General features: G+C 38.5%; 1 pseudogene; it reads right to left on the bottom strand.

The window, feature by feature from the left end:
* Nucleotides 1–27679, bottom strand: part of LOC127220420 (sorbin and SH3 domain-containing protein 2-like) — a 159692-nt pseudogene that overhangs the window by 29036 nt on the left and 102977 nt on the right.

Raw genomic sequence — 27679 nt, 5'->3', positions numbered from 1 at the left:
TGTCTTAGGTAAACTTTCAGAGGAAAATTAAAATAGTAGCCAATACCTTGTAATACTGATATATATAAGACAGTTGATATGTTAATTGCAATCCAACAAATATAGAACATGCTGTATGTTTGAGATGCAGCTCCCACATGGGACAGGGGTGTGTGAACCCTCCTGAACAAGCTGATACAAGAAGACACGTGATTGAAAAGTGTTTGAGGCAGTTAATAAAATTCAACTGAGAAAGACATAATAAAAATTACAGGCTGTTTGAAGTGATGAGACAGAGAATATATTATGGATCTTATGGGACTAGAGATGGGCTTGAAGCATTAGTTTTGGTGAATAGAAGAGGGTGGCAGGAATAGCATGCAAAACACAAAGCCGTGGCTTATTAGAAAATATGAGGTGTTTATAGGTGTTTTGTTGGCTAACTGAAGGATAAAACTTACAGGGCAACATAACTAAACTTCAGCTTATTTATGACCAGTGAGACAGACCCATTTCAATATTTAAAAGTTATAGAAATTCCGAGTCTCTCACTCTCAGAGTCTCAATCTAAGTCTATCTGTGCTTGACTGCTTCTCTTATGGGTCTGCATGCGTGTGGTTCCATGAGAAATAACATTAGACGACACCTGCTCTGAAGTGCTTCTGGGTGAACTCCAGTCAGCCTTGAACTTGTGGGGTGAATCAAGGAGGTGAGTTTGGTGTACCAGGATAGGAGGGGCGTATGAAATAACATGGGATACACAGTCTAACTCAGAGGTCAACAGCTTGATTTTTTTTTTAAACCACTTTCTTTCTCAATTATCTTTGGAGCTGAGTGGCAAAATCACCCGGTTAAAGGACTGGTTGCTAGTCACTAGGTTTTAGGGAGGACAGAATCTCAAGAAGTTTTCTTTGAGGGTGATAAGAGTACTCTAAATGAGGGCATAATGGCTAGCTTGGATAGAACCTCCTGATGTGATATTTAGGGAAAACTGAAAAAAGGGGACATATTTTAGGGATCTCTCACAGGAACATGAAGACCACTCCACAAGAAACTAGCACACTCAAATACAAGTGGAATGCCCGGAGCTGAAGTCATTCCATTGAGAGCGTTGGCATCTCTGAGTCAGAGAAGTGGCCTAGCCAAGAGGGAGTCTCTCACATCTTTCAATGAATGGTTCCATTTTGGAGCAAAAGCCTGGGCATGGTCGTAAAATGCTTTGCTTGACTTGTTTTGGGGAATAATATCTGAGAGGTCTTATGCAATTATAATCACCCTTTCTGCCGATAAAAAGATCTTTATTTTGTTGTGTAACCAGGTCACAGTCTGTTCTTTTTTCCCTGTCCCTTCATGCTGTGGTTAAACATTCCTGAAGCTGAGAATAAAACAACAGGGGATGGGGTGGGGTGGGGTGGGGGTGGCTGATGCAGAACAGTATTAGTTCCCATTTCCAGGAGAAAGGACCAATCTTTTGTTAGGCATGCTCTGAGAAAGGGAGTAAGCCATCCTCCTCATCACAGGAACTGACAACACGGCGTGGTTGTGGTATGACAAAGGATGGGGGCTCTTCCCCACAGTGGAGTGTGACTAGTCATTGCAAGCGAGGAAAGCCATCCTACCTGCGTTGTATGTGTAAGGAGTATTATACATGTCTGTATCCTCATCTAGAAAATGAAACATAAACATGATAATCCAGATTCTGCCATCTTGTCACCAAGACAGCAGAAGGTCAGAGAAATGACAGAAACATAATAGCAAAAAAAGCAATGTATATTTTTCCTAGCACATAAAAGCACTTAGTATTTCCAAATATTGTACTCTGGGGCTCCGCAGAGTGACTGCCTTGTCTATAATGCGATGTATCTCTCTGACCTGGTCAGACATGAAAAACTGGTTCCCCTGTCCCCATTTCCCTAGGCAGATTCTGTGTCCACTGTATCAGAAAGTGCTTCTAAGGTCTCTTGTCAACTGTACTGAGTGAGGATCAAGAGAAACCACTACATACTCTTGTGGTAAGAAACAGACATGCACAGACAGGAACAATAGCGGGTCTGGAAGTGCACAATGCCCCAGTGTGGATGTAGGCAGATATGTGCAGAGGGCTGAGGCTAGAACATCTGGTAAGCTCCAGGGGTACCTCTTAGGAGGCTTCTTGATAGCTATGGTTAAGGCAGAGGCACACATCTATGATTTAGGGGTAAAGGCAGAATAGGAGACATGCTGAAAAGAAGGGGCCATCAACTTTGCTGGTGTCTTGATGTTTTTGGGTGAGTGAAGGAAGTGTATACAAAAGTTGAGTGTATATCCTTCAACCCATAAGCAGTTGATGAAACAAAACAAAACAAAAAACAAAGCAAAATAAAACACAGAAGAACATACGTACCTGGCTTGTGTACCATGTGAATTTGCTTAAACATTGTCTTGTACCAGTCCTTTGGCCTGTCAACTGTCTGTCAAAGAGAACATCCAAGAATTAACAATCCTATCTGTTACGTTTGCTTAAGGCTGCTCAGGCCATGATTCAGCCTCTCTCTCTCTCCCCCCACACACTTACAGCTGGTGTAAAATAAATGGCAGTCATTCTACTGTGATTGCGAGTATATAATCCTCACTGTCCCCAAAGTAGTTTACCTAACACTCTAAGTATTCAGGGGCTATAGGTGCCACATTCTGAATGATGGACCCACATTGCCAAAGGTTTGAATCTTTCCCCTTTCCCCTGCTATCGAGTACCTGAGACAACTTGACTCCAAACATGCTATAGGCTACTCATCAGCTGTGTGGCATGGGGCTGCTTTTTCTCCCTGAAACCTGCAACCTTGTGGACCTGACCTGTTTATAGAACCTCTACAATGCTGATGACTACTTATGATGTTATAACTCTTATAACTCCATCTCAGTCCCAGACCCCCAAACCGAGACCTCACACTCTTAAGTTATCACCCCTGCTAATATTTGATATTTCCAATAGTAGATTTGCATTTCTTCTATGACTTGATGGCAATTTCAGCAAACTGTTACTTACGCAGTTTGTTGAGTATCTTATATTTATTGAATTGGAATAGTATGTGTTATGGTTTGATTCATTTAATTTAGAGTAGTAAATAGTGAATATTTGATGAAAGTTCAGCTCCTTTCAATTATTAGTATATGTCTGAAGCAGGGCTTCCCTATGTGTCCTGAACTGGCCTTGAACTCATAACCTGTCCACCTTAGTCTACAGTGTGCTGGATTTACATGGATATACTATGGGCTCAGATTATTACACGTGTGTGTGTGTGTGTGTGTGTGTGTGTGTGTGTGTGTGTGTGTGTATGTATGTATGTAGTCAATCTGAGATGTTGTTCCTCAGAAGTGATCCTGTGGTTATTTTTTTTTTTTTTTGACAGAGCATCTCTCTCTTACCTGGGCTTTACCAATGAGGGTAGGCAGCCCCAGGTACCATGCTGTCTTCACCCTCCAGTTTTGGGATTAAAGTGCTTGCCTCAATGCCAGGCTTTTGGTGTTATGCTGTTATGGTGTTATGCATGGAACCCAGGTCCTCATGCTTGCCCAGAAAGCATTTAACAGATCCATTCCCCTTATCATTAGTATTAAAATTTTCTGAGTGCTTTGTGAAAACATTTAAAATTTTAACTAGGGGATATTTTTTTGACTCAATTGGTAGATATTCTGATTAGCTTCAGTGAAGACAAAATCGGCATTTACTAGTCTAAGTGACTAAAATGCCAAATGTTTCAGACAATGCAAAGTCATGTTGCATATATATGTATAAGTCTATCTATGATTTCAAAGCTTCTATGACAAGACATTGGAGTACATACAACTTTTGCCTTGCATTCTTTATGCGTGCCAGGCTTTAGGTGTGTTAGAAGCAGTGGGTTACAATACAAATAGGAAATTAATGTCCAAATATTAAACAACATTCAAATCCTGGAGCCTTTAGTTACTAATTAATGCTTTCTAGAACTAGAAATCTGAGAAAGTGATGCATCTCTTCTTTCTTTGGATGTATGGGGGGGGCATGTGTGTACAGGTGTGCATGCCCATGTGAGCATGTAGAAGCTAGAGACAGATGTCGGACACCCTCTGCTTTGATTCTCTGCCTTATTTTCTTGAGCCAGGGTCTCTCACAATGTATGTTAAGGGGTTTTCAATAGTCATTAGCTAAAATCAGCAGGGAAACTCCAATGTCTGTGGAGTGAAGAACTGAGCGAACCCTGTTTACTGATGCAATTCTGTCTCACAGGCTGTGAAACTCAATTCTCTTTTCTAACTGTAGCACAACCATTTGCTCAGTGAGATCTTCATCTTGACTATATCAGCACTAGTTATGGCAGGAGTTAGCCCTTCTGTGCATAGGTAAATTAAAGAGCATCAGATTTTCTAAGGTCATTGTCCTGATTTAAAGTATTGGGTAGGTAACCTGTGTTTGGCTGATGTCCCCAGGCTTGTTCTTTTCTGAGGGGGAAATGGTGGCGTCTGTTGGGGGAAGGGAAACTTCGATTGGCCCAGCATGTAATATATGAGAGCAGAATTTTAAGAACCAAAGCATTGGTTAGGATTTGTCAGAGTGGAAACTGGTGTTTATATTGAATTTTATATATGTGGTCATTGAATTTTTCACCTAGAAACTTGCTGCACGGTATTTACATCTATTTTGACTTCTGGAAATAGACAATTCTGACAGTCACAAGGGATGTGAATAAACATCTCTTCTATTGAGAGCCTTGTAGGCTTCTTTTACAATGGGGGCTTGATGGCACCATGATTAAATATATGACCAAATGATAGGAACTGGTGTCGGGGGTGATCTATAAAGAGGCAGGAATCTGCTCTTTGCTGGCCAAACAGAGTGCTGGAACCTGTGGGTTGGGACTTAAGTCAGTGAGGTACCTGCCATGAAAGTATGACAACCTGGGTTCCTATTTCTAGCACCCATTTAAAAAGCTGGACATGGCAGAGGGATCCTGTAATCCTAGGTCTGAGGGGGCAAAATCATCTCTGGGTTTGGTGAGAAAGCTTGGACAGAAATTGAGGACTATATCCAGTTTTAACCTCTACCCTCTCTGTGCACACCCATACACACATGTGCACGTGTCCACATACATGCATACACAGAAACATATATACACGAAATAACCTGAACATATCTTTAGGGGACCACTTATTTTTCTGAAGGCAGGCTTATCTTTCATTAAACTTCCTTTCTATTATACTCTTATGCTATTAGAGCAGCAACAACAAAAGGAACATTCAGCTGTGTATAAAAGTAGTTTCTCACTGTACCAGACACAACCGGCAGGGACAGGGAGGCCGAATAAGGGAGTTATATCACTGTATATGGCAATGCATCCTGACGGACAGCATTGTTGTCTGCACTTGCCAGAGGGTCTATATCAGGCAGGATCTCACAGTTATACCATCTGCTAGCTTTATATGGTGAGTACAGAGAAGCCAGGAAATGCCTAGTCGGCTGGCAGAGAGACTGTGAAGCTGCTAAAGCAGGGACTTACAAAGTCAGTGTCCCTTTCTAAAAGGAGTACTTTTCATTCCTCTTGTCGATGCCATTTGGGAGCATGTTATGTCTCACACTGAGATTAGGAATGTGGAAGTTCACACTTGGGAAATTTGCTTTTGGATGTGTCCTTCAAAAGCATTTATTGCATAGACTAACTTCTGGGACTCTGCTATGCAGCTGTCATCCACGACCTTATCAGAACAGGCTTCAACTTCCATCTTCTTGTAGTCATGAAACATCAGCACTGTGCACTAATTTAACACGCAGACATTAAAAAAAAAAAAAAAAGACATTTTCTACATATAACACAACCACAATCTTACTCTAATTTTGCCCCTGATAGCTCTAAAATATACAAACAATTGTTACATTTGGATCAGAAAAAAGAAATCTTGCATGCCACTTAACTAGCCAGCCTCCTTACACAGTCTCATGGGCTCTGAGCCCTGGAGATTTTTGTTACTGTTTTTAAGATGGCAGTAAAAGACTGATGTAGGCATCCCAGTCACAGGAGAAAGGGTGCTCTGCAAAGCTGTCACCCTTCATTGCAAGGACTCTAAAGTATTGAGTATTCAGTTATTGTCTTCAGAAGTTTCTGGACCACTTAACACTATCCTGTTACCATGGGAACAGTTATCTAAGAGGATACCCAAACATGGCACACTGATTCAGTGCTGATTTTAGTGTATATACCGAGCAGGAAGCTGAGGCAACTTGAGTCTGATAATCATTACTTTCTACATGAATGAGGAAAGAAAATAACCTTGGATATTCTTGGCCTAGGGATGGCAAGATTCAACGTTTATAAATACAGATCTATACTTGGATGTATGATTCGTAAGGTTGCAAAGTAGTAAACATGAACAGGATCCTCCTTGTAAAGTTTTAAAGGTCTGAGCAAGTTACAAAGAAAAGGCCAGGGTTCCTTTTAAGGAACTTCTGCAGTGACTAATAATCCACTTTCAGTTTTCTATAAGGGAAATTAACAACACATGATTAGTGGATGGGTGTAGTTGCTTATATTTGGCATCAGAAAATATAAACCTTTTTAATATTAATTGGGTTTTACTTATCACCTCCATTTTATATTTTTTCCCTTGAAAACCTAACAAAGATTTGAGAATCAAACATTACAGATTAAAAATCTATAGATGAAAAAGAACAGATCACATTGATGTGTCCATTTTTACTTATCATTTACTAACTTAAAAACATATCTTAAGGTTTTAGATAGAATGTTTCAGACAGAATCTATAACTGCACAGAGAGCAATAATCTCTTAGTTTTTGTGTATACTGTGTCTCAAGGGCTAATAGGCAAAATCCATGACACACCATTCCTGTCTGAGTCACTGCCCCTTCATTATCATGGGAAAATTAAAATTTAGTCATTTTGAGTCAGAAATTCTGAGAGGAAAAAAAAATGTCAAAACACTGCCACCAGAAACATACAACTGTCATCGAATGGAGCAGATTAGTAACAAGCCCTGGGATTTTTTCCTGTCACTCAAATATGACTATCATCATTCCAACTCAGATTTTTCGAGCTTTATTAGTCACATTCAATATCCTTAACAATCTGAGAAGTCTAAATCCCAAGTGCATGCTATATGGATATACTTTTATTTTTTGGCTTCAGCTACAGTATCAAAGCCAAGAATAAATCAATTCTGAACTCACGTCTGTATATAAAACATGATCACTGCAAACTCAAAAAAAAAAACAACAAAAAAAAACAAAACAAAAAACTCATGCTTCACTCTTTAAAAGTTTTCAAATGTTTCCCCTCTCACCATTGTGTCTGTCCCGATATCCTTCACATTCTTTCCCTAGGTCCCTTACTGTCCCTGGCTCCCTGTGTTTCCATTCAGGGAAAGCTACTCTTGGCAGCACCTCAGCCCTTTATGTGGGCACACAGGCAATGTCTATGCCTCAGCGGCTCCCTCCTCCTCTTACCCCCCACCAAGTTCACCTGCAAAGATGCCATGGCGCTCATCCTGGCTCCCTGGGTCTTCCTTCTCTGCCACGACAGACCTCCTCTTGCAGTGGATGTGGTCAGCACTCAGCTGCCTGCCTAGGCTCTGGCTCTGCGGAGGAGCCTTGCCAGAAAGGGCTGCCCCTGCACACTGAGTAACACTTTGGCAGAGTTTAAAGACTTAAAAAAAAAAATGCCCTCAACGCTTTGACTTATCCAGGGAGTTCTCAGCTGGCTCAGCTGAGAGGGACATGTAACATTTCCCCTTTTCACAGACAGTTTTTCCTTCCTATGATATTACCTCCCTTTGCTCCAATCATCTCACCTCCCAAGTCCCAGTTCACAGCTTCCCATCCCCTGGTGTGAACTCACATCCATTTCAAGAAACAAATCATCACTTGTCTTTTTTTTTTTTTTTCTTTTTCTTTTACAGTGCATGTGGGAATTGGATGCTGTGAAAGGACTTACTCCCTTCACTCCCTTTCTCTTTTTCTCTCTAGGCTTTGCCACTCTTTGATAGAAAGTTGAAAAAAAAAGTGTCATTTAAGAAAACCCACATTTTCACAATTTCCAAATTCAAAGGGAAAAACAGACTGTGTCATCGTTTTCACTCCACAGTTTTGTCCCTCTGCCACACAGCATGGTATTCATGGGAGCTCTGATGGCTTAGACAGTCCTCATGATAGACCCTAGGAATGCACCACGCCTGCACAATCCATCCTTTGTCAGGCTCATGTGCAGACCGGGAAAGACATGCATGCTGACAGGCATGGCTTACCGTTCTAATGGCGGTGGGGATGCCAGACTCATCCACAGGGCCGATCCCTGGGTAATGCGGTGCCTTGATAACCGTCACTCTCTTCTCTTCTTCTGAGGATCTGTAGAGTGGGATGGAGCTTCCCATGGTGCCATCCAGAGACTGGGCATGCTGGGAATACGTCTCTGCAGAATCTGTGCAGAAAATACAGACTATAGCTTAATTGTACCTTTTGTACACTGATTGCCAATCATGATAGAACCCCATTTCTATGTCCATGCCTTTTCACATACTTGACCCCGCCCCATTCAGAAGTGGATATTATGTATACGTATGTATGGAACAACAAGGACCTCACCATCTTACAAAGAAGGGTGAGAGGAAGAAAATTTGCCAAATGATATGTGCAGCCACGTTGGGGGACACTGAATGTGTCTCACCTCACCTTCCTTGCAGTAATCTTGGAGGGAAAGGGTCACCCCTGTAGATGAGGGGCAGAAGTTGAAAGAAGCCTAGTAACTTCACTCATGTCATTAGTCACATACGATTCTTGTGAAGCTGCTGACTACCATATGCAGAAGTACTGACAAGTAAATTTAGAGAGGCAATAGGATTATTGATCCAAAGATATGATTTCATAAAATAAATCAAAAATAAAATTCAGTTAATTTTTTTTTCAATCTAAACATACATTAGCAAGGCTAATGGATAAATAACTGCTTTTCAATGATTACAATTTATTGAATTTTTATTTAATATTGCTGGTTTTATGGGAAAATACCAATGCCATGGCTTTTTATCCTTTGAGAACAACAAGTGTCCTAAGGACTAAAGTTACACGAGGCTTATCAACTTTTCCATCTTCATGTTAATGTTATGAAGCTCTAGAACACTGTCAGGAGTAATAGAGAGCATGCACACTACCTAGTCTGCTCATTCTGAGTTAAAAATACAGTTTGAAAAAACAAACAACATTATTGGTGGTCACATCATACAATAGTGATGTGACTTCCTGCTGCTTTGAGATTTCAGAACTTGGTGAGCAGGACTGACTGAGCCTTCATTTAGACTCTGTGTGGCCTGCTTTAGCTGGCCTGTCTCTGAGTTCTTTTCTGTGGAAGCTGAAAAATTCTTAGGTTTCATGGTAGCATTTGCTGATTATATTCATATATGTGTGTATGGAATACATTTTCATACATATGTGTTTTACAATTAATATTTATAACCTGTGTAGATAATGAACCTTTATAACATACAATATCCTGTATAGATAGTATAATGAACTATTATATCATACATATAAATGTACTTTTCATGAAGCCATGTAAATAATCACAAATAAACATTTTGTAACTTTAACTCATTTTTATATAGGTGTTTAGTGTTACATGCTTTCTAGGCCGATATCATTATATCATAACTATTATAAATTAAGCCCATTTCCAATTTAGTTTGTGACATAAAAGCATTTTAAGGCATTTTTGAATTGAATGGATGAGTCTAGGAATGAAACTGCTTCATGTGTCAATGGTTAGCCATACAAATCCTGTTTTCCCAAGCTATTTTAAATGAAGTCACAGTGTTGATTTTTTAATATAGTTCACCCTGGTTGACTTTTTAATTCAATTCCTCAAAGGCCTTGATGAGACAGCCACAATGCTAGGATTTTTTTTTTGTCAACAACCAATGTTTTCTGAATACATAGGATGTGGTACAGTCCTAGCCTAAGAAACAGTACCAAGTTTGTCTTCATGTATAGTTCATATGAGTGTACAAACACACAGATGGTGCAATGAAAGGGAAAATATTCTTCTTATATGGCCCTCAGGCTGTTATATTTGCAATCCTTTGTCTTTGACTAAATCTAGGAAGTTCACCTAGGGTAGGGTAGACTTGTAAATTCCACTCCCATCATTGCCTTGGCCAGTTGGAATTTGTTCAATGTTTATACAGGAACTTTCTTTCCATGTTAAACAGTTTATGTGTAAAATCTACTCACTGCTTAGGTCTAAAGTAAAAGCCTGTCTGTACTTGAGTATATGTATGTATATGTGTGTGTGTGTGTGTATATATATATTAGTAATCAGGAAAACTGATTACTACCATAGGCAATGGGGTAAAGAGTCACATTTAATAATTATTTAGTGAAATGTTAGGGCTGAAACAATTTAGAAAGTTTCATTTTCATGTCGAATAATGCATAATTACATTTCAAAATCTTGAAATAGCAGAGTCTTCTTTTAAAACTGAGCTGTGGACTGGTGGTTAAAGAGAAAAAATTGGCACAAGCAAGCTCTTCTTACTTACACTCTAAAAGGAGAGCATTACAAGCTTCGCAAATGGCTCCCAGGAGTAGCATTAGAGAAGACACAAATATATCTAGACTCCTCTTTAATGAGTCCCATGACTATACTTAAAACCTGATAGAAGTTTTGTTGGCTATGGAAGCTGAATTCTACAATGAGTGGGCTTGACATTGACACAAAATCTTCTTTAGTAAACTTGTGGTATCATGTTTGTTCAGTTTAGCATCAGTGTGGGAAGAGGGAAAGGCGTCTGCTACCAACTACACAATGGTGTACAGTTCTGTGTTCTAGAGTTGTCTCTCTGTTGTTGACCTGCAGTGGCTGTAAGATGGGCCCTCTCTTTTTGAGAAGTTTGTGTACATAGGCTCTCCTTAGCATCCTTTCTGCTCTGTTATTCTGGAAAGTTTTAGGTTCTCAATCATGGGCACATAATGGTTAAATTTGGTAAGATTTTTCAAAGAACATTTTGGAATTTTTCCATTGAATTTTTAGCAACTAAGAAAAGTTATGTTATTTTTAAACTATGCTAATATATTTTGTGACATAAGAATGTTTCTTTCTTAATGTAGCTCAGGACTTTTCCAGGAGGCTCTAAAGAGTTAATAAGACCCACAAAATTATACGCTTGAAGTTTTGAAATGAATATTTATATGTTCATTTTTTATATAAAACCATGTAAAATCTATTTACAGGTTAGGTCTAAAGTCAAAGCTGGTCTATACTTGAGTATTTATATTTTTTTTTTATTTGGTAGAATGGGGAAAACTGTGTCTACTAAGACAAGCCATGGGACAAAGAGTCATACTTTGTGTGTGTTTGGTGTCCTTAGAGGTTAGAAGAGAGAGTCAGATCCCTTGGAACTGGAGTCACAGAAGGTTGTGGGCCATGTCTTTGCTAAATTTTTAATCTCCAATGGGTTAAGAACTTGTCTTTATAAACTGTAGGATCTTCATTGAAGGGAGCTCTCTTTTGCTTCCTGCTGCCCCAATGCTGACTTGTGGCCTTCAAACCTCAGCTTGATAGTTTATGATGTTATGATCCAGGACTTGACTGTTTGATCCCCTCTTACACTATTTCAATTGTTCAACTATTTTTCTAAAACTATAACTGAGGAATAGTCTAGAATGAGAGTTCTTCCACAAAGGATTAAGCCAGCTCAATAGAAAAGCACTATATTAATGTTTTCTGGGTCTTCTAAGCTCCCCCTTCTCTCAATAGGTATTTTCCTGTTCTTTCTATCCTGTCACTTAAATACCAACTACCATTCTCCAGGCTTAGCTACAGATGGAATTGTCACCACTGAATAGCAAGAGACCTCGTTTCAATTTCTTTGTATTCTAATTCCTCCAATCTTAGAGTCACCAGAGAGTGGTGTTGGCCACTCCTGCCTCAACTTCATCACCTTATATTTTTCTCTTGTGATATACAGTGGCCGTGCTAAAGTTGCCATGAAAACCATGATTGCAGTACTTACCAAGTGATCTGCCATGCTGCATGATAAGGCTGGAGTTGAGTGAGGCTGGAAGGGAGTACGCAGAAGGGGAAAAAGGCCTCTGATAGTAACTCACTGGACTCACTGCACCACCAGAGTTGCCATTGATGGTTATCTGGCTCTGAGAAAAGCACATGGACCCTGTTTTAGCACCTAGTTCTCTGTAAACATCACCCCTTTAAGTGGCAGCAAGAGTTTCCAACTATAGGACAGTAATCAAGTACAGGGCTTTTAATTACTTAGAGAACTGATGTCAGAGCGACAAAGGACCTTTTTTTTTTTTTTTTTTCAGTTTTCTCCATCCTGTCTTTTTTGTCATTCTTTTATATTTACCTGAGGGCATGGGAAGTGGTTAGGAAGAGTGAGAGCAGCTGGCCAGGAGGCATACCACTCTGTCTTTAGAGGTGCCGCCGACAGGGGTCGCTGCCAAACAAACGGGAAGGACAACTGAGCTCTTACAAACTCTCTTTCTGCATGGTGGATTTGAAGTGAGTGCTCTCTGACAGGAGGGCAAGGGCTGGTTCACAACGCAGTCTAGAACTCTCTCTAATGAATCAGTGTTTCCAAAACAAGGTGACTAACACAAGAGGACGAGTATTTGGACTTAGGAGTCATGAAATGACCTATTCTAGCAGTCACATACCTGTAAACCATTGTAAGGATGTTAAAACACTGGCTTTTCTCTACTTCAAGTTTACTTAGCATTCTGAATTCCTAATAAGTTGTGTTTCTTGTTTACCTCTGGGTATTTTCTATTTCTAATGCTACGAGAAGCTTCTTGCTGAGATAGTCACACATGTGCTTCTTTTGTGGTTGGGAAACACACAACTTGGTGTTGACGACCTGGTAGATAGTGAGAGGACACATGCTATAGCTAAACCAGCTTAGATCACAGAAGGAACTCAGGGACTGTCTTTACATGGCATATCATTGAGCATTATGCAAACTGAATGATGCATGCAAATGAGATAAAACATTAGTAAGAATATTTAGTTCAAAGAACATTACAGATAAGTATATATAAACATGAATAAGCACAAACATAGAGACTCAGAACTTATAAGCTTATCTACTGTTTTTTAAAATAAGCTTCGATTATAAAAGTATGAAACACAGCAGGTGAGTGAGTGTGTATTTGACCTCGCTCTAAGATTATTATGCTTTCAAATGATCCAGAAGAAAGCTAATTTACTTAAAAGACAAATCACGCTAGGTGTGGTGGTGGTGCACACCTTTAATCCTGGCACTCGGGAGGCAGAGTCAGGCAGATCTCTGTGAGTTCGAGGCCAGCCTGGTCTACAGAGAGTTCCAGGACAGTAAAGGCTACCCAGAGAAACCGTGTCTCAAAAAACAAAAACAAAAAACAAAACAACAACAAAAACAAACAAACAAACAAAAAAGAAATAAAAGTCATGTCACATATGTTCTAAAATCATTACATATTCAATTATAAGGATTGTACTCAAATATTTTTTAAGGTATTAGAAAAATTCCGTTATTTTCTAACTAGCCACATGGTAAGGACTTTTGAACTGGACATTAAGAAAGTGTAAAACACAGAAGGACCAGTATACTTCAGGGTCTTACGCAGCTCTGATGAAGAAGCTACAAATATTTTTGTCTCTTCTTCTAAATCAACTTTGACATGCATGATAATGAATATAAAAACAATAATTTTTATTAAAAGCTAAGGTTTCTAGTACAGTTGAGTATCCCTTATCCAAATTCTTCAGGGTAGAAGCAGTTCAAACTTTATAAGGCTTCAACTGTGAGATATTCATAAATACGTATGACATCTTTTTTGGGGGGATGGAACCCAAGTCTAAATATGATATTAATTTATTTTAATAGACAATTTATATGTATAGTCTGAAAGTAATTTTATAAAACATTTTCAGTGCACTTGAGTTTCTTTTTAATTTATATATTTTATGTGTATGGGTACTTTGTCTGGATATATGTCTACACATCAGAAGAGGGTATCAGATTGTGAGCTGCCATGTGCTGTGTGGGTGCTGAGAATTGAATCCAGGTCTTCTTCAAGAGCAGCCAGTACTCTTAACCACTGAGTCATTCATCTCCAGTCCCTGGGATTTTATTTTTAATTACACATAAAGTCAGGTGTGGAATTTTAAACTTACAATGTCATGTCAATGTTTAAAATGTTTACAATTTTTGAAACATTTAAAATTTGAAAATTTGGATTAGAGATATCAAACCTATATAATACCTTGGCAATTTGAATTATTTTGATGGTTTCAATAGATAAAATAATAAACATTGAAAACAGATTTATTTTTGTAAAATCATGTTAACTTAAATACCTTATGAAAAATTCATGTGCAATAAACTGATAATTGGGACTAGTTTCAGTTATAGCACCTCTGATGGTGTACAGATTATATATAGGATATAAAAGTGAGGATCCAAAAGGAAATATTTTTGTTGTTGTTGTTGTTGTTATTGTTGTTGTTGAAAGTCCTGATAAAATTCCTTAAAGTTGTTAAAAGATGTAAACAACAACAACAAAAAAACCTGTTTCCAACACAGTAGGACATCAGAGGGACCCATACCTGAGGGTAGTGGCTGGCCATCCATGGCCAGGGGTTTGGCTAGGTTATTCCCAGAAAACAAATTTTATAACCAGTCACTTGGTAAATACTGTCACCTCAAAGAACTGAAAAGAAGTATTCCCTTGCAAATGAAAGTTTTGAAGTTTTGTCTTGACAGTGTTAGCAACTAGATAGCATAGACATTTTCCCTCTGACTGATCCTATCAGGAGATTATGATGCTAACAGTTTCAGAAAGTCTCTCTCTGCTCAAAGTTGTACCTTCCTTCAGTGGAAGCCACAATGTCTCCATTATCAGTTACTGAGAATCTTCATGATAAAAATTAAAGTTTTAGCCATGCATTAGCTACTGATTGGTGATTGCTAAATGAAATTACAGACATATTTCAATGATATAATATATATATGAGAACTATTGATATGCTGCATAAACGAAAGACAAATTGTTGAGATATAAAAGAAAAAATGTTTATGAATTTCAAGACTGGGATGGCTCAGGAAAAGTATTGCAAAACAACCTCAGGCCAAATTTCTGTAAGACGGGCTAAGGTTGTTGACATCATTCACTCTGATAGTGACAGAAGAGCTTGTCAGAGGTGACAGTCATCAATAGAACAGAAAGAACAATTAATGCTATGCAGTCAGAACCACTCATGGGAGGAAGACAGTGCATACACTACTCCCCAGGGCACAGTGGTGTGAACTCTAGAAAAAGTGTCCTGTCCCAAGTGTTAATGAAGTTACAATAGCTGAAACATTTTGGACTTTCTTTATAAACTAACCATAATAAATGAGGATGATCTACTTATATTTCTGATACAGTGCATTATCAGTAAATCAGAAGCAGACTATTTTAGAGTTATGATAAATTGTATTTATGTGCAAGAAGGGAATATCAGTAAATATTTTAGCACCAAGTGGGCTTAATGAGGATGACTTCAATAGCTTTCCCTGACAGATGGCATAGAGTCAACCAAAAGGTTCAGCTCCAAAACACAGATAGCAAACAAGTGCAGTCCTTTCAAAACAAAAACAAAAACAAAAAACAAAATGATGGAGGGAAAGGAAGGAAGAATAATTTCATGAGTGGAGGCAGGGATTGCTAAGGTGATGCCATCTGTCACAGCAGATCTCTGACCCCAGGTTGGGGAAGGTGTCTCAGAGCAATCAGGAGTGTCAGAGTTTCCCTGTTGTAGTTCTACCAGAAAGGCTGTGGAGGACTAACTGTCAGATTGGGAGGAGTGCTTGCTCAGGAAAGTCTGTCCTGAGGGAGCCTGTGGCATGGTTGTATATAAGGCTGTTAGGGACTAGGAAAGAATGTTTACATAAACAAGCCCAGGTGCCCTGGGTTGAAGGCAGGCAGGATAGCTCCAGATCATCTGGTGGTGGTAGGCTGGAGCCTCTGCCTGGTGAAAGAATGGGCTGGTAGAAAGCAATCCAGGCAGGCATGGTGAAGGGGCATCTGGCATTCTTTCTCTTTTATCTCCAACACATTGGCAGTTAAGTGCTGATTTTCAAGCTGAGTTTGAGGGAGAAGAATAAGAAGAGGAAGTTTAAATCATTCAATTGAATAAGAATATCTGTTTTACTCCATGTCAGAGAGGGTGAACCATTGGCTTAATGTGTAAACACTAAGGAAATACATTCACATGGATTAGTTGTCAAACACAGAGTATGGGAAAAAGCATAGAAACATGAAGAACATGAATCTGGGGGAAAAGAAAGGCCCTTGTAAAATATCACAAAGCAAGCATGGGTAAGGATGAGAAACCCTAGACAGGATGGAATTTCCTCTCCAGATGTTTTCATGTTTTGTCCTAGTGACAATGAAATGATATCAAGTTGTCTGTTGCTTGGCAGAATATGAAGGAAAATATTGGAGCCTACTTCTTTCTATTGTTTCTCCACTGTCAAAATAGTTCCCCAGTATAAGTCTGTTTGTCTTATTTTTTTTTCCTGACTTACTATTTAAGTTGGTCAAAATACAAACAACTTCATGGAAAGAGGATTTCTACTCACTTTCTACTCACCAAGTCTGTTCATTGGCTTCATTATGAAATACAAAAACATTTAAATATGCTAATAGCATTAGCAATGGTGCTGATGTGAAAACATAAATGAAAACAAAAATCAGCCACTGACTGTGGTTAGCTAGAGTGGACCTGGGTTAGTTGGCGTCTTAAGAAAGGAGAAAGAAACTGAAGGTTTAAGAACTCTAAACCTGCATGAAACCCAAGGTTTTGAACACCAGGAAGGAACCAACTAAGCAAGGAGAGAAAAGATGCACATGAAAAGTTTTTCTTGGCATCTGTTATATATGAGGTCAGATGTGATGAGCATCCGACTCAATGAATGGACAAGGAAAACAGAAGCATTTTACTCATTTCCTTCTTGCCTAGAGGGCATTTTCTCTTCTTTCTTTTGTTGTGTGGCGGGTCTGAAGTATATAAGATGGCTAGAAATATTATGGGATACTAGCACAAAGATAAGGGGATGAACAGGACTATATAAACTCATAGATACTGCCTGGTAAGATTTTAATGGCACCACCCATTGCTATTCATGGCCAACTGTAATTTTCTAAATAGTTGATGTCATGCAGCCTGTTGGTTTTATTAAAGTCATATTTTCTATCACCTTTAATTAAATACTGAAAAGTCTACTATTTTAAAAGGTTGGGTCATAGATCACTTAGGAATTTGCTGAAAACTATTTGTTCTTAGAAAAATACAGTCATTCATATATGCATAAAGTTTTATATAAACTCTAGGGGTTCACGAATATGCTAAAATACATCCTTAACTGAACAAAATTAGGAAAAATCCAAGGGGGGATTGGAAAACATAGTTTTTCATTCTTGTTTTACTTAAGCTTAATTATGTTTTTGTTTGAGCAGATCCACTTAAAATGTGGCTTTTAAAGTTGTGTATGTTTATAAAAAATCTCTAGATTTAACTGCGAAAATTTTAGTGGTAATGAATGGTCTGTATTAGTCAATGTTTATCATTATAAATTTTATTGGAAATGAAGTATTATATGAAACTATAATCATTTTTTATTTAATACATTAAATGTTTCTTCAGGTCTGAATGGAATTCAGTCTCAAGCAGTCTTTGGAAAGTGCCAGTAAAATTGCTTAACACAGAACAGTTCCCATTTGTCAAGATCTCTTTTCTGTTTTGTCTCTAAGCCAAGAGACAATTATAAGGGAAATCTCAAAAAGCCCTTACGTTGTCTATTCAGATGAGACCGTTTTTTCTTTAAGATTGGAAAGACTTCGACTCTCACGGAGCTGATTTGTTCATGTCTTTCAACTCAACACAGAAAAGGCTGAAGCATGTTCTTACTAACATGGTCATTGGTGTTTTTATGCACTCTCATCCATGGGGATGATGTTCATACGTTATTAGACTTCCAAAGAGAATGACTATAGAAAATAGAACTATTTTCCACCTTTCCACCTTCTGCCATGTTCATGATTTTGAGTCTTTATAGGTGTGTATGTATGTGTGTTTGTACAGGTAACATGAAATGCATTCCTCTTGATGAATCATATCACCCTTAAAGTTTCGGTAGCTAAAATGATACAGCCCAACAGTTGGTCAGTCACAGAAAGCTTTGAAATACCGTCCTATAAAGATGTCAATGACTTTTAAATGTATTAGCTGAAATCCTTTTACATGACCCTGACCTCCATGTTATGAAACATCCTCTAGACGTATTCAGAGAGAGAACCTTCTGTTGTGTGACACTATTCCCGGGGTGACACAAACAGTCCTTTATTTAGCCTCGATGACATATCAAAGTCTGGACATGAACTTGGTGAACCAATGAGTTTTATTGGGGTTACTTATAGGAGCAGAAGTGACTCGAAGACATCTCTATCACTCAGCATGGGTGATAGTTCAGGAAAGCTAGAAACTTGGAGCACCCTGAGCAGCCTACTACAGGCAACTCAACGGGTTGAACAATGTCACTTGGTCTGAGCTTCTTCCAGGCAGAGTGGCTGGTTTCTGTGTGGCCCAGCTTGTCTGAGAGTATGCTCTGCAGCTTGGTTACCTGAGCCTCTCCTAGGCAGCTTGGCTTGTTTGAGAGTGACTCTGGAGTCTTTACTGCTTATATAATCTTGGGGAGGGTAGGGCCTAGTAAAACTAGTCAGATTTAGGGCCTTCCTGATGTCACTGGGAGGTTTTATATCCTGTCTTAATGACTTTCTCCTGCAGGATAAAATGCTTTACCTCCCTTTAGAACACTCTGTCGTCTTACCTGCCTTTAAACACTGTCTTAAATTATCCTGGGTTTCTTTTTTTTGTTTGTTTGTTTTGTTTTGTCACATCTTTTTCACCACCTATGCCTGAAGGACTTTCCTTCACAATAGAATGTTTTAACTTTGGATGAAACTGTACAATCTCATCTCTAACATATCTGCCCAGGGAAAGTGAGAGAGCTGGGTTGGGGGGGGGCATGACAGGCTCTCCTAGCATCCCTGACAGAAACCAGGCCTTAGTTTCAGTTCCTTGGAACTGATCAGAGCTGAGCAATCAGTTCTCAGGAAAACCACAACTTAGGGACAACCAATCAGCAGGCACCCCATAGCCTTCTACCTCATCAGGTACTTCATAGTCCCTTTACTGGTTCAGCAAGTGTCCCTAACCACTAGGGCCTCCCACCAATCAGCCCCCAGACTAATCTTTCCTCTACCAATAAGCTCCAGATTAATCCCTCTTCCCTTAGGAATTCCCCTAACTCCACTTAAAAGGTGCTTGTGACCTTCTTTGGGGGTTGCCATTTGCCACCCCAACCTTGGATAAATCACTCTTGTTTATTGCAAATGTGACTGTTGGTCTTTTCTTGGGGGCTTCTCTTAGACCCTAATAGGAAGCAAGAGAAGAGAACCAAAAGCTTGTGTAAAATAGGGAAGTAACTATTTTAACATTCTGGATTAGCTTGTAGTAGGAGAAAATTGCTTCAAACAAGAATAGTTTTCCCACTGTCTACTATAGTCTGTGACATGTAGCAAATTGGCCAAATTGCTTTGCGTCTTCTTGAGCTCAGGACTAGGTAAAGTAAATGCATCCACTTGATAAATCACACATTTTCTATGACTCTTAAGTTGCCATTTACTTTGCCCAACCAACAAGAGAGGAACTAGAGACACCACCTCCCAGTTGCCCACTCTTCACTGAGGGAGTTTTTAAGCCTTACCATACTTAGGAATTCCTTAAGTTATTCTAAAGAAGATTGAGCCTCTTGGTCCAGATGAAGCCAGTTCAGAACACTAGGAGAACTCATGGATGTCATAGGTGAGAAAAGCAAGGTTATGGCTTTATGGAGACTTAATAAGGAGGCTGGATAAAGGGTGACTCAGCAGAGGGAAAAGCTACGATGGATAGAAGCACTATAAACAAAGTGCCTACCTATAGCAGATAGACAATCAGAAAGCACAAATCTAGTGGGTATTAAATAGTAGGGACTGTGGCATAATTTTACATCTGAGAAGCTGATACAGTCTAAGAACTGTCAAAAATGGAGTGTAATATTAATACTGAAGGAAAAACAGGAGGGGGAGAACCTACCAACTGGATCTGCAGGGACTTGGGCAAGCTGTTTAATTTCCCTTCCTCATATGCCAATTATAAGCATTAACAAAATTCATCTCCTCCAGCAAAGAGTGAAATATTAACAATGGGCATATATCATGGTTCGTAAGCATCACAGTTTGAAAAAGAAAGAACTTAGAAGGCACAGTAATGATATGCACAAAGCCAAGACCACGACCAGGAGAGAGGGGGCAATAATGTAAAATTTGTCATACAGAAGGAGAAGACAGGTCATCTCTTTTGCCCCCTGGGATAAACATGTAGAATTTAGAGAAGGCAGATTAAGACTCCATCTAGCAAATTCATCTAATAATTAGATCTCAGAATTCCTTAAGCCCTAGATTGCTGCCTTATAAACTAACAGAGCTCAGCATTATGTATATTCAGAAAAGGGCTCACTGCTCATCTAGTAGAAGATCAAGGAGAGGGGAGATTATATAATTTCTAAATTCATATTGTTCTACCATGCTGTAATGTTTACTTATTTTAACACACACACACACACACACACACACACACACACACACACACACACACACACACAGAGGAATTTGCCAATGACTTGTTTAACTATAAACATAAAAAACCCACAAAGACATTGCAGGATACTGAGTGGCCATACAATGGAAGACATCAATGATGTGTGTTCTGAAGTCTGTGTTCTATCTCCTAATCCTGTTGACATTTATGTATTACGCTATGTCTTAGTTAGGGTTTCATTGCTCTGATAAAACACCATAAGTAACCTGGGAAGGAAAAGTTTATAGTCCATCATCTAGAAAAGTCAGGACAGGAATTCCAGACAGGAATCTGGAGGCAAGAGCTCATGGAAAAATGCCACTTACTGGCTTATCACTCTTTGGTTTGCTTTCTCATAGCAGCCCAGGGGTGGCACCATCCAGAGTAAGTTAGTCCCTCCTATGTCAATCATCAGTTAAGAAAATATACTACAGGCTTGCCCACAAGCCAATCTGGTGGGGGCATTTTGTCAATTGAGGTTTCTCTTCCAAAATGACTCTAGCTTGTGTCAAGTTGACATAAATCTAGCCATTACACACTGAATTCCTTAATTTCTATATATTGATATGGAGCAAAAGAAGAAATTTATATCTCTTTTGTATGGCACTGATGGAGATTCATATTTGAATTCTCAACATCTGTGTAGTAAAAGTGATGTGTTCTGACCCATGGTTGATTATGTAACCCCACAATGGAGGGGCCACGTTTGTCCTTCAGAAGCAAAGGGCAGAACACTTACAAATACCATGGAAATTCTGAGTGAGACTGTTTCTTGTCTCTACTATACAACTGGCCTACATTTGTATTAATCTGACATGAAGAACAAAGGCCATTTTAGCAGCAGAATATTTGTTTCCACAGAAGGGCAACATACCTCATTTGTGGTCTTTCTATATACAAACTGTAGGAGCTATTATTTAAAACATGTAGTTTAAAAAACCATATGTCTAACTTCTCAGGTATTGGGAATAACCCTAAAAGTAGTACATAATCTTCTTTTATACACTAATTGTCAGAGTTTAAAATACTAAGATTCACTTTTCATTTCATAGAATATTTTTGTTTCTTGGGTTTGTTAATTTCTTGGGAGACCAATTCTATATAATTGTATATGTATAGCTGATTCATAGAGTGCAGCTTACATGCCTTGACATTTATCATGTCTTCCTGCCAGAATGTTGAACATAAAAACCATTCTGAAAGACCATTAAACATAAAATGAAGTATACCGTGATAGGAAAGACATGAAAATTAAATGTTCACTGATGGGAGAATATATATATATATATATATATATATATATATATATATATATATATATATATATGGACTGTCTTTCAGCCTTAAAAAGAAAGGCAATTCTACCATGCATTTTAACATGGATGACTCAGAGGGCATTATGTAAGTGAAATGAACCAGTCACAGAACAAATACTTCATGATTCCACTTACATGAGGCATCTGACAACAGTTGACACAGAAGCAGACAGGAGAGATAGTGGCTAGGGCCTGGGGGAGGAGGGCATGAGCTGCCATCTGGGGTGTAGTGTTTTGTTTAGGCAAGACAAATAAATTCTAGGAATTTTCTGTATGAATTATGCCTAAAGATAACAATAGCTTAAAATTTGTGAAGAAAGGCCTGGGGAGAGGGCTCAGTGGATAAACTGCTTGCTATGAAAACATAAAGACCAGAGTTTGGATTCTTCTGAACCCACATAAAGGCCTGCGTTTAGAAGAGGAAGATAGTGGACCCTGTGGGAAACTGGTAGCTACAGTAGCCTGAGATAGCAAGCTCCAGGTTCAGTGAGAGCTTTGGCCTCAACAAATTAAGTGAAGGATAATCCAGGAAGATTCCCAACACATGTCAACATATATGAACTGCAATGATACTGTGAAGAAGGTAGATCTTACATTTTCTTGGCAAAATTGCAATAATTTATGTCACCTATTATAAGGTATTATAAGACAATATAGCACACTGTTAACCTGATGAAATACATTTTCATTCATCTGTTAAAGCATCAATTTAATTTCCCAAACTGTTTTATAGTTTGGAAAACATTATTTTAAAATAATAACAGCTTCTGTGTGTTGGAGAAATTACTAAGTAGAAGGCAGTATGCCAAATTCCCCATATATATTATCATACCTGCTGAGAAACCCTTTAAGATGAAAGTTGTTATTAACCCTATATTATAGATGAAGAAACAAAGCTCAGGGAGGGACATATAATAACACTTTGAAAGAAGCCATGATCGAATTGGTCTCCTTCCTGTCTATGCTAAGGCCACTTGTAGATAGCCTCCCTCCTCACTTCACCTCTGTGGTATGCTTTTAAATTTCAATTAACTTGTCCTATCAACAATATTTGGAGTTGCTTTGCCTATCCTCCCATGACTTCCTCTCCTGGATTTTCCTCTCCTTTTGGAGATACCAATATCAGTTTGCTTAACTGGTTCTTCCTTTGAAAGGAAAGATTTGCATAAGCTCAATTCTTGGGTTTCCTCCATCCATCTATTGGCTACAAAAAGCATCTGTAAGCCGATCACTTTTATCTCCAACCAGGACTTTTGCCCTGAGCTCCCAACCCTCTCCTACTTCTCCTGGATGTCTAGAGACACTGACATGTCTCCGCTGGCACAAATGACTTTTCACTAAGCCTGCTTGCTTCCCTTGTGGTCTCTTGGTCTCAGTTAATAGCACTAGCCCCTTCTCAGCTGGAGTCAAGCTTGACTGTTCTCATCTCCTATCTCTCAGATGTTCTATTTGCTCCACTTTCAAAATAATATTCCCACAATTGCATTTCACATCTCCAATGCCTTCACCCAACTTTGAATAGCCATCTTTCCTGGATTTAGTTATCACAACAGTTGTTATTATTGTAATTGTTACAATTAAAAAAAAATCATTTGGGCTCTCAGGCTGAGCATGTTGGCACACACCTATAATCCCAGCACTTAGAAGGTAGAGGCTAGAGAATGGTGAGTTCAGAGCCATTTATAAATTTTGTATTTACAAAACAATTGTGCTATGAAATGACGTTTGTATAAAATGAATGGCGTGGTGGGAATATTGTAATAGATTTGTCAGATACAATGTTTAAAATTTCTGCACTATGAATAAATAGGTTAAGGGAATCTTGGTGTTAGCCATATTATCTGTTTAAGGGTTTCTACAGCTTAAAAAAGGTTTGTCTAAAAGGATGTTTGTGTGTTCTTCAGTAATTCAGATACCAGAAAACCTACATAGGCAGTAATGACTTCAATCCTGCTACAGCCAGAATCCCCTCTCTTAGCAGCAGCTACCAATGCACTGGTGTTTTCTCTATTCTAAAGAGTCTCTTGTCTTGCCTCATCCTTGATTCTATTTCAGACTCACAGAGGGGTTACTATGGATAAATAGGCAACAATAAAGCCTGGAGAAAACTACACAGTTTTCCTTTAAAGTTTATCTCGGCAACTCAGTGTCACTTTGTGGAGAAACTGAGGGAAGAATGGCTTTCCTTTTGATAGAGGTGGTGGGTGTCATTAAAATTAGAATTTTACATACGTGGAAATAGCCTCCCCCAAATAAATCTAGGTAACAAAATTTGGTTAATGTGTTTTCTGAAATGATCGACTGATGGAAGTTTAGAAAAAATTATTGTCCATTTACAAAGGAATAAATAGTGCTTGAAATTAAGATAAGGCATATTACAATTGAGGATCATCTAAATAAGGTTAACCTGGCTTCCAAAGTTCTGACATGAAAAATCAGTCTTTGGTATCTGGAAGTACTTTAAGGTTGGATGTAGTTCAAGAAAAACATAGAAAGATCATGATTTTTGTGTGAAAGTTCAATGTGCATGTATTTAAATAGAAAGATGCAAAGAAGTTGACTGAATTCAGTCAAGTTTGAAATAGTTTCTTTCTCCTTTCCCTTCCTGTTTAGAAACTAATAAAACATTAGGTTTAATATGAAGCTCAAACCCAAGGAGTTAGGGGCTCTGCAACACACACAGATGAAGAGACCGGCAAGTGTAATGTACCGCTGGGGAGTGACAGGTCTTGGCATCTGTAGACGTTTGTCTCTCTTGCTGAAGAGGCATCTTTTCACTCTCTGGAGGCAGCTCAGGGAACTGTTGGTGACTTTCAAGATCATGCCCTGAATGGGGAGCTATCTGAATGGAAAGAGATGCTGTGTGTGTGTTAGGTCCTGGGGTAGGGGTTGGTGAGCAAGACCTTTTCAGAAATGATGGAACATCAGTGGGGTTGAAAAATTGTGGTGTCTTAGAGGGGGGGCTACTTCCTAGGTCCCGGTTATGGGTTAGTTTCAAGGTGGAAATCCTTCGACTTTGAGAATCTTGCATGTAGTCCTCTTGTAGAAATGGGGTGTTAATGTCTCCAAATAGTGCAGGAGTGGATCTGGAGGCTGCTGGTAGCGGATTAGTGATTTTTTGTGTGTACGAGATAGTTGTATTGGATTCCTCAGAATACACAATTGTCTGGTTAGAATCTTCACTGGGATGCATAGCTCCCTGGAGAGGCTTAGGGTTAGGAAGGCTCTCTGTATACCATGGGCTTTCTGTGTTAGTTACTAATGAGTCAGAAATGTCACCACCCTTTGTTTGATTGCTTATCAAGGACAGACAAAAGCTCTCTTTCCTGTCTGGTGGAAGGGGTGCCTAAATAGCCAAGAGTGTTCAGAAAGAGAAACGACATTGAAGGAAAAATAGAAAGAAAAATAGAAAAAGTCCAAGTTAGTCATGAGAGGAATATTGTCAGACCTGCCCTGAAGAAACCCATCTACCCTATGTCTTCAGCAGTCTAGACTCAACAGTTACTTTATGTATTATCATCTATATTTTCTCCCAAGTTGGAAAAGCTGTTTTCATTTAGAATACATTATAAAGATATTGCTTCCATCCACAGTTTTAGAAATTATGCTAAAAGTGAACATACGTTATCTTGTCCCATTTTTAGACTTGGAGGTCCACAGTTCATTTAGTCATATGGTTTTCAGACCATTTTACATGCAGTTTTTCCTAACATCTTAAAGGGTCAGCATTTGTCTGACTTGTATTCATTCAACACATAATGTATTCCTGACTCTCAAAACTCTAGGATCCAAAACATCAGCCCTCAGAGCTTTAAAATGAAAATTTATCTTCAACATTATGGTACGAGCTGGCCTACTTTTATAAGCTTTACCAAAGAATAAAGACCAAATCAACAACAACCACAAAAGAAAACCTACCTGTTTTGAGCTTAAAAGTCATGCCCCATGTTGTACATGTTAGCATGAAAAGCAAAGATATAGAAAAGGCAGAAGCATTTTCAAGCTACGACACTAAGAAGGAGGTCCCCGAGAGGACAAGAAAACAAAGGTCTAAGCACTACACACATGACAGGCAATGAGCTTTAATTACCTGGGTTGGTGACTTTTTGTCTTGCAGGTTTGGTCTGACGCTTCTAAAACCTTTTGCTGCAAGAGAGGAATATGTGGCATCTCCGTTCAGTGTCTCTGGGTTTCGATCATTGTAAGATCTCCACGCTTTTATTAAGGGAAAACAAATTGGACACAGAAATATCTACGTTCACTTGCATTTTTTTTTTGTTGTGTCTTTCTAAAATCAAAGTAGTCTTGGTAAGATTTTAATTTAGTATGCATAACAATGCATGAAATTTAAATTGAACATGAAGTCAATGACGTGGCTATGATTATGTTAAAAAAATGTCCTTGGAATAAGCACAATAGTTATTCACATTTTTTTTTTTTTTCTGTACCTGAGTCTGGAGACTGAGAATCACGCCCTGAAAGAAAAACATTGTTGAAATTAATGTGAGTGGGAAACAAACCAACCCTCCAGTAAAAATACTTGGCAAATAACCACATGCATTATTTTGCCGACATTATCTCAATCCTAAAACAGGGTACATTAAATGTAGTAATGAGACGTTTGTGAGCAATTTTTAATTTCAATGGGCTTATCATTTTTAAAATACCTATAATCTATAACTAGAACATATATCAAACACTAATTTTAACCCTTAATAATATTGCAACCATGTAATTTTAAGGTGATTGTGGTCCAAGGTGGATACATGAACCCTGAACATAGAATTAAAGGATTGAAAAGAACCTGGTGCTTTTAGAATATTCAGCGAAGTCACCAGGTCTATAGCTGCTTGAAGCCTACCTATAACTCACTATTTAACCTCTACTTTAGATCGTGACTAATGTTTCAATAGCTTGCTTTTTTTTTTTTTTAACTTTTACAAAAGGAAGATATAGCTACCGTAATATCTCCCCATTGTTCTCTGGAATTAAAATTTTCTTATTGTCCCTTCAAAATCCTTGTTTAAACAAACATGAAAGTTGTTACAATGTGTTTCATTGTCTTCTAGCTCATAAGCTGTAGAAAATAAACCATAGAAAATAATTTGTCTAACCATATGCTGATGGTCAATTGTCTCAGAACTACATATTCAAGAACCACCTGTATGGCTATCTGGGGGAATCCATTTGCACTGTTTTGGTCTATGGGTCTAAAGCCTTTATCTTGGAAAGAATTGAAGGAGTGCCTTAGTTTCACTGCAGTCCAGCTCCTGGATTCTTTTCATATGTTCCCTGGGACCATTAATGAGTTGTTCCTACTCAGTGGCTCTTTGTTTTCTACCTGAATGCTTCAGGAATATCAATTTAAGGTCTATATGCTTAGTGACTTGAGAAATAAAAGGTTTGTTTTTATAAAATATTTAAGGTGGATTTTTTTCCCCCAAATCAAGGGAAGAAAAGTAAATGTGAATCAGCTCAGTTGCCTGGGTTTACTCTAGCATGGGTGAATTGTAGAAGAGGAAAGGCTTCTTGTTCATGATATCCGATCATAAATTAGAATAAAAATAAATGAGTATAATCCATTAAAACTAATTTGAAGAATTATTCATGTGACCCTTTTTTGGATTCTACACCCAGTCTTTAA

This window comes from Phodopus roborovskii, unplaced genomic scaffold, assembly GCF_943737965.1.
Source record: "Phodopus roborovskii unplaced genomic scaffold, PHOROB, whole genome shotgun sequence".
NCBI lineage: Eukaryota > Metazoa > Chordata > Mammalia > Rodentia > Cricetidae > Phodopus > Phodopus roborovskii.
Note: the sequence above shows the minus strand (reverse complement) of the source record. Positions and strands in the feature narration are given on the sequence as shown.